Genomic DNA, 6,904 nt, shown 5'->3' on the forward strand with positions numbered 1-6,904 from the left:
TATGGTTATGTCATGTTAAGGTCATGCTAAGGTCACGCTAAGGACATGTTAAGGACATGTTAAGGACATGGTTATGTCATGTTAACGTCATGCTAAGGTCACGCTAAGGACATGTTAAGGTCATGGTAAGGACATGGTAAGGATATGGTAATGTCATGTTAAGGTCATGCTAAAGTCATGGTAAGGTCATGCTAAGACCATGGGAAGAACATGCTAAGGGCATTATAATGTCGTGCTAAGGACATATTAAGGTCATGGTAAGGTCATGTTAAGGATATGGTAATGTCATGCTAAGGACATGTTAAGGATATGGTTAGGTTATGTTAAGGTCATGTTAAGGACATGTTAAGGTCATGTTAAGGATATGGTTATGTCATGCTAAAGTTACACTAAGGTCATGTTAAGGACATGGTAAGGATATGGTTATGTCATGTTAAGGTCATGCTAAGGACATGTTAAGGTCATGGTAAGGACAGGGTAAGGTCATGGGAACATGTTAGGGCCATGCTTAGATCATGGAACATGCTAATGACACACTTAGATCATGTTTAGAACAGGCCTAGATCATGCTTAGAACACGCTAAGGGCCCGTATTGACTGTCTGCCATTCCTCAGGCCTCCGTGAGCTGTGGGAACACGCTAAGGACACGCCTGCATCATGGGACATGCTAAGAGCACGCTAAGGGCACACATATAACATGCTAAGGACATGCTATGGTCACATGACATTCTAAGGACACGCTATGGACACGCTATGGACACGCTTAGGTCACATGTATGACATGCTAAGGACTTGCTATGGTCATGTGACATACTAAGAACACACTAAGAACACACCTGCGTCATGGAACACGCTAAGGACACGCTTAGGTCATGGGATGGCACCATCCCATTGGACGACACGGCTTCAACATGCTACGGTCATGTGACACGCTAAGAACACGCTTAGGTCACATGTATAACATACTAAGGTCACGTAACATGCTAAGGACATGCTTAGGTCACATGTGTAACATGCTATTGACATGCTAAGGTCATGTGACATGCTAAGGACATGTTTAGATCACATGTATAACATGCTAAGGACATGCTAAGGTCACGTGACATGCTTAGAACACACTTAGGTCACATGTGTAACATGCTAATGACATGCTAAGGTCACGTGACATGCTAAGAACACGCTTAGGTCACACATATAACATGCTAAGACATGCTAAGGTCACATGACATGCTAAGTACACACTTAGATCACATATATAACATGCTAATGACACGCAATAGTCACGTGACATGCTAAGGACACGCTAAGGACACACTAAGATCATGTGACATACTAAGTACACGCTAAGGACACGCTTAGATCACATGACATGCTATGGACATGCTAAGTACACGCTAAGGTCATGTGACACACTAATGACACGCTAAGGTCATGTGACATACTAAGGACACACTTAGATCACATGACATGCTATGGACATGCTATGGACACAGCAATGGTCACGTGACAGCCCTCGTGACTTGGCGGCCATCTTGGATTCCAAGTCACGTGATGCAGCGGCCATCTTGGATCCGCAGGAGCGGCCATTTTGGCTTGATATCCGCCATCTTGGATTGTCCACACTGTCGTGGCAGCCATCTTGGATCAGCCCACGTGACTCGGTGGCCATCTTGGATTCCAAGTCATGTGATGCAGCGGCCATCTTGGATCCACAGGAGCGGCCATTTTGGCTCCATGGCCGCCATCTTGGATTCCCCACACCTTCATGGCAGCCATCTTGGATCTGCCCACATGACTCGGCGGCCATCTTGGATCAAGTCACGTGATGCAGCGGCCATCTTGGATCCACAGGAGCGGCCCTGTTGGCTCGATGGCCGCCATCTTGGCTTTATCCTCTGTCATGGCTGCCATGAGGAGTCGAGTCATGTGACAGGGCGGCCATCTTGGATCCATTCGACTGGCACAGCGGCCATCTTGGATCAAGTCACATGATATGGAAGCCATCTTGGATGCATTGCAGCGGCCATGATGGATCTCTGGCGGCCATCTTGGATCAATCTTAGATTGAGTCACATGACATGGTGGCCATTTTGGATCTACCCACGTGACACGGCGGCCATATTGGATCAACCCCCAGTGACCCAGTAGCAATCTTAAAGCCCTGGCGGCCATCTTGAACCACGTGACCCAGCGGCCATCTTGGATTAATACACGTGACCAAGCAGCCATCTTGGATTCCCACCACCATCTTGAACCCCTGTCGGCCATCTTGAATCCACACAACCATCAAGGCGGCCATCTTGGCAGGAGTCATGTGACTTGGCAGCCATCTTGGCTCCACCCCACCACCACGGCAGCCATCTTGAACCCGTGTCGGCCATCTTGGCTCCACCCACCACCACAGCGGCCATCTTGAACCCCTGGCGACCATCTTGGCTCAACCCACGTGACTCGGCAGCCATCTTGGCTCCACACCACCACCACGGCAGCCATCTTGGACCCCTGGCGACCATCTCGGCTCAACCCATGTGACTTGGCAGCCATCTTGGCTCCACCCGACCACCATGGCGGCCATCTTGAACCCCTGGCGTCCATCTTACCTCGACCCATGTGACTTGGCAGCCATCTTGGCTCCACCCTACAACCACGGCAGCAATCTTAATTAGCCCCAAGTGACTTGGCAGCCATCTTGGCTCCACCCCACCACCACAGCGGCCATCTTGGATCCCTGGCGACCATCTTGCCTTGACCTACGTGACTCGGCGGCCATCTTTGCTCCACCCCACTACCATGGCGGCCATCTTAATTAGCCCCATGTGACTCGGCAGCCATGTTGGATGCAGCTCACCACCACGGCAGCCATCTTGGACCCATGGCGACCATCTTGCCTTGACCCATGTGACTCAGCAGCCATCTTGGCTCCACCCCGCCACCACGGTGGCCATCTTGAATTCCTGGCGGCCATCTTGCCTGGGCACACGTTACTTGGCAGCCATCTTGGCTCCGCCCCACCACCACAGCGGCCATCTTGAACCCCTGGCGTCCATCTTACCTCGACCCATGTGACTCGGCAGCCATCTTGGCTCCACCCCACCACCACGGCAGCCATCTTGGACCCATGGCGATCATCTTGCCTTGACCCACGTGACTCGGCAGCCATCTTTGCTCCACCCCACACGGCGGCCATCTTGGACCCCTGGCGACCATCTCGGCTCAACCCATGTGACTTGGCAGCCATCTTGGCTCTGACCCACTACCACGGCGGCCATCTTGAATTCCTGGCGTCCATCTTGGCTCAACCTACATGACTTGGCAGCCATCTTGGCTCCACCCCACCACCACGGCAGCCATCTTGGATCCCTGGCGACCATCTTGGCTCAACCCACGTGACTCGGCAGCCATCTTGGCTCAACCCCACAACCACGGCGGCCGTCTTGGATCCCTGGCGACCATCTTACCTTGACCCACATGACTCGGCAGCCATCTTGGCTCCACCCCACTACCATGGAGGCCATCTTAATTAGCCCCACGTGACTCGGCAGCCATCTTGGCTCCACACCACCACCACAGCGTCCATCTTGGACCCCTGGCGACCATCTTGTCTTGACCCATGTGACTCGGCGGCCATCTTGGCTCCACCCCACCACCACGGCGGCCATCTTGAATTCCTGGCATCCATCTTGGCTCAACCTACATGACTTGGCAGCCATCTTGGCTCCACACCACCACCACAGCGGCCATCTTGGACCCCTGGCGACCATCTTGCCTCAACCCATGTGACTTGGCAGCCATCTTGGCTCCCCCCCACAATCACGGCAGCCATCTTGAAGCCCTGGCGGCCATCTTGCCTGGACCCATGTGACTCTGCAGCCATCTTGGCTCCACCCCACAACCACGGCGGCCATCTTGGTTGACCCCACGTGCCTTGGCGGCCATCTTGCCCTCCCCTACTTCCCCGCATGCCCCCCCTCCCCGCATGCCTTTAAGCCCCGCCCCCTGTACATAAGCCCCGCCCCCTCCCATAGATGTATGTATATAAATGCATTGGAGGCTGAAGCCCCGCCCCCAAACCGGAAGTGGGCGGAGCCTGTAAATAAACTCCTCCCCCTCCCTCAAAAAACAACATGGCCGACCCTCCATATATGGGCTATTGTATTTATAGGTATAAAAAGGGATCTATGGGGCGGGGGGGGGATATGGGGGTCTATGGGGTGACTTATGGGGCAGAATGGGGATCTATGGGGCAATATGGGGGTCTATGGGGTGACTTATGGGGCTGAATAGGGATCTATGGGGCAACATGGGGGTCTATGGGGTGACTTATGGGGCTGAGGGGGGATCTATGGGGCGATATGGGGGTCTATGGGGTGACTTATGGGGCATTATGGGGATCTATGGGGCAATATGGGGGTCTATGGGGTGACTTATGGGGCTGAATGGGGATCTATGGGGCAATATGGGGGGATATGGGGTGACTTATGGGGCTGAAAGGGGATCTATGGGGCTATATGGGGGTCTATGGGGTGACTTGTGGGGCTGAATGGGGATCTATGGGGCAATATGGCGGTCTATGGGGTGACTTATGGGGCTGTATTGGGATCTATGGGGCAATATGGGGGTCTATGGGGTGACTTATGGGGCTGTATTGGGATCTATGGGGCAATATGAGGGTCTATGGGGTGACTTATGGGGCTGAATGGGGATCTATGGGGCAATATGGCGGTCTATGGGATGACTTATGGGGCTGCATTGGGATCTATGGGGCAATATGGGGGTCTATGGGGTGACTTATGGGGCTGAATGGGGATCTATGGGGCAATATGGGGGTCTATGGGGTGACTTATGGGGCTGCATTGGGATCTATGGGGCAATATGGGGGTCTATGGGGTGACTTATGGGGCTGAATGGGGATCTATGGGGCAATATGGGGGGTCTATGGGGCGACTTATGGGGCTGAATGGGGATCTATGGGGCAATATGGGGCTCTATGGGGTGACTTATGGGGCTGAATGGGGATCTATGGGGCAATATGGGGGGATATGGGGTGACTTATGGGGCTGAATGGGGATCTATGGGGCAATATGGGGGTCTATGGGGTGACTTATGGGGCTGTATTGGGATCTATGGGGCAATATGGGGGTCTATGGGGTGCCTTATGGGGCTGAATGGGGATCTATGGGGCAATATGGGGGGATATGGGGTGACTTATGGGGCTGAATGACGATCTATGGGGCAATATGGGGGTCTATGGGGTGACTTATGGGGCTGAATGGGGATCTATGGGGCAATATGGGGGTCTACGGGGTGACTTATGGGGCTGAATGGGGATCTATGGGGCAATATGGGGGTCTATGGGGTGACTTATGGGGCTGTATTGGGATCTATGGGGCAATATGGGGGTCTATGGGGTGACTTATGGGGCTGTATTGGGATCTATGGGGCAATATGGGGTCTATGGGGTGACTTATGGGGCTGAATGGGGATCTATGGGGCAATATGGGGGTCTATGGGGTGACTTATGGGGCTGAATGGGGGATCTATGGGGCAATATGGGGGTCTATGGGGGTGACTTATGGGGCTGAATGGGGATCTATGGGGCAATATGGGGGTCTATGGGGTGACTTATGGGGCTGAATGGGGATCTATGGGGCAATATGGGGTCTATGGGGTGACTTATGGGGCTGAATGGGGGGGTCTATGGGGGTGACTTATGGGGCTGAATGGGGATCTATGGGGCAATATGGGCGGTCTATGGGGTGACTTATGGGGCTGCATTGGGATCTATGGGGCAATATGGGGGTCTATGGGGTGACTTATGGGGCTGAATGGGGATCTATGGGGCAATATGGGGCTCTATGTGGTGACTTATGGGGCTGAATGGGGATCTATGGGGTAATATGGGGGGTCTATGGGGTGACTTATGGGGCTGAATGGGGATCTATGGGGCAATATGGGGGTCTATGGGGTGACTTATGGGGCTGAATGGGGATCTATGGGGCTGAATGGGGGTCTATGGGGCGACTTATGGGGCTGTATTGGGATCTATGGGGCAATATGGGGGTCTATGGGGCGACTTATGGGGCTGTATTGGGATCTATGGGGGCAATATGGGGGTCTATGGGGTGACTTATGGGGCTGAAAGGGCAATATGGGGGTCTATGGGGTGACTTATGGGGCTGAGTGGGGATCTATGGGGCAATATGGGGGGTCTATGGGTGACTTATGGGGCTGAATGGGGATCTATGGGGCAATATGGGGGTCTATGGGGTGACTTATGGGGCAATATGGGGCTCTATGGGGCAATATGGGGGTCTATGGGTGACTTATGGGGCTGAATGGGGATCTATGTGGCAATATGGGGGTCTATGGGGTGACTTATGGGGCTGAATGGGGATCTATGGGGCTGGGGGGGATATGGGGTGACTTATGGGGCTGAATGGGGATCTATGGGGCAATATGGTGGTCTATGGGTTGACTTATGGGGCTGAATGGGGATCTATGGGGCAATATGGGGGTGTATGGGGTGACTTATGGGGCTGAATGGGGATCTATGGGGCAATATGGCGGTCTATGGGATGACTTATGGGGCTGCATTGGGATCTATGGGGCAATATGGGGGTCTATGGGGTGACTTATGGGGCTGAATGGGGATCTATGGGGCAATATGGGGGTCTATGGGGTGACTTATGGGGCTGCATTGGGATCTATGGGGCAATATGGGTGTCTATGGGGTGACTTATGGGGCTGAATGGGGATCTATGGGGCAATATGGGGGTCTATGGGCGACTTATGGGGCTGAATGGGGATCTATGGGGCAATATGGGGCTCTATGGGGTGACTTATGGGCTGAATGGGGATCTATGGGGCAATATGGGGGTCTATGGGGTGACTTATGGGGCTGAA

The 6,904-nt window shown here is 53.4% G+C and overlaps 1 protein-coding gene across 1 annotated transcript in view; it reads left to right on the forward strand.

Annotated features, from left to right (window-relative positions):
• LOC140264900 (type 1 phosphatidylinositol 4,5-bisphosphate 4-phosphatase-like) overlaps positions 1-4,137 on the forward strand; it is a 44,772-nt gene extending 40,635 nt beyond the window's left edge. The window contains 1 exon segment of the mRNA XM_072360797.1: positions 616-4,137. The gene's annotated coding sequence lies outside the window, so the exon portion shown is untranslated.
• The last annotated feature ends 2,767 nt before the right edge of the window (positions 4,138-6,904 follow it).

Source organism: Excalfactoria chinensis, unplaced genomic scaffold (genome assembly GCF_039878825.1).
Source record: "Excalfactoria chinensis isolate bCotChi1 unplaced genomic scaffold, bCotChi1.hap2 Scaffold_339, whole genome shotgun sequence".
In the NCBI taxonomy this organism is placed as follows: Eukaryota; Metazoa; Chordata; class Aves; order Galliformes; family Phasianidae; genus Excalfactoria; species Excalfactoria chinensis.